Source organism: Bos indicus x Bos taurus, chromosome 13 (assembly GCF_003369695.1).
Source record: "Bos indicus x Bos taurus breed Angus x Brahman F1 hybrid chromosome 13, Bos_hybrid_MaternalHap_v2.0, whole genome shotgun sequence".
Classification (NCBI taxonomy): domain Eukaryota; kingdom Metazoa; phylum Chordata; class Mammalia; order Artiodactyla; family Bovidae; genus Bos; species Bos indicus x Bos taurus.
This window is the reverse complement of record NC_040088.1, coordinates 10,395,716-10,397,142: the sequence shown is the minus strand read 5'-3', so window position 1 is coordinate 10,397,142 and position 1,427 is coordinate 10,395,716. Positions and strand designations below refer to the sequence as shown.

Below are 1,427 nucleotides of genomic sequence, written 5' to 3'. Positions count from 1 at the left end.
AATAACTCAAGCATCCAAGAAGAAACAATGAAGAAAATTAAAAATATTTCCAACTAAGTGAAAATGAACGAACAGTATATCATCACCTGTGGGATGAATCAAAAGCAATGTCTAGGAGGATTTTTAGCTTTTAATGCTTATTTTGGAAAAGAATAAAATTCTGATACTCTGGCCTTTATGGAGAGTCTCTCAAATATCCTCTAATAAATCTCTCCTGTTTGAACAAGCTAGAGCGATTTCGTTTCCAAGGAAGAAATTTGGTTGATCAAGTAATTAGTACCAGGAGTGGGGCCCATGATGATTAACTTTACATGTCCACTTGGTTGGGCTCTGTTGTCCCGTTGTTTGGTCAAGTATAGATGTTGCTAAAGGTATTTTATTGATGTGATTAACATTTACAACCAATCGGCTTTAAATAAGGAATGTTACCCTCCATAATGTAGATGGGCCTCCTCCAGTGAGCTGCAAGTCCTAAGTGCAAAAAATGAGTTTTTCCAGAGAAGAAGGAAATCTGCTCCAAGACTGTAACATAGACCTTTCTCTCCCTTTCTCTCTCGTGTGTGTGTGTGTGTGTGTGTGTGTCTTAGTGAGGCATCTAAGATGCCTAATCCTTCCTGATCATCAAGTCCTATTAGCATGATATCATCAGTAAATTGGACCAGCGTGGTACTCATGCGACAGTGAGACAGACACACAGAGCTGGAGGAGTGACCTAATAGTAAAGAAAGGGGTGAAGGTGAGCCACTCTCCCTGCCAATGAAAGAGCCCTGAGTATGATTTTGCTGATTCTGTAACATTGGTAAGTCACTTTCCTTCTCTGGGTCTTAGTTTTCTCATCTGTAAACTGAGAGGGCTGGTTAAGACAACCTCCAAAGACCCTGTTTTTCCTAATCCTGAACTTCTGCCAATGATCAGAGCTTCCTGTCTCGCCGGCTGTGGGATGCTGTCCAACCTACTAATCTCACTCATCCTCAGTCTTCTTCCTTGAGAAATATATTAAACTGATAAGAACAAATACTACACTTGATCTTAGCCAAAAGGCCAAGAAGCGATTCCTTGAGAAATATAGTTAATAACCTACTGTCTCTCAGCATGGCTGTGAACTGAAATGCAGCCCCAAGACAATAAGCTCCGTGATTAAGGGCACTGGCTTTAGCCGTGGTCCAGACTTGACTTTGAGTCCCAGACCCACCACTGCTTGGCCGAGTGAACACCTTGAGCAACATTCTCCTCTGTCAGCCTCCGTTTCCTTATCTGCTAGATGAAGACAATAGTACCCACCTCACAGGATTGCGTGAGGATGAAATGAGATCCTGGTTGTAAAGTGCTTGTCATATCTTAGGTGTCTGACGAGTTTGGGCCTGTTCTCTGCCTGAATCCGCACCATTATCTTTCAAAACTTCAGTTCCTTCGTATATGAAATGGGA

At 42.0% G+C, this 1,427-nt stretch overlaps 1 pseudogene; it reads right to left on the bottom strand.

Annotated features, from left to right (window-relative positions):
- Positions 1-935: 935 nt before the first annotated feature.
- LOC113903800 lies at positions 936-1,053 on the bottom strand (annotated as a pseudogene).
- Between the last annotated feature and the right edge of the window lie 374 nt (positions 1,054-1,427).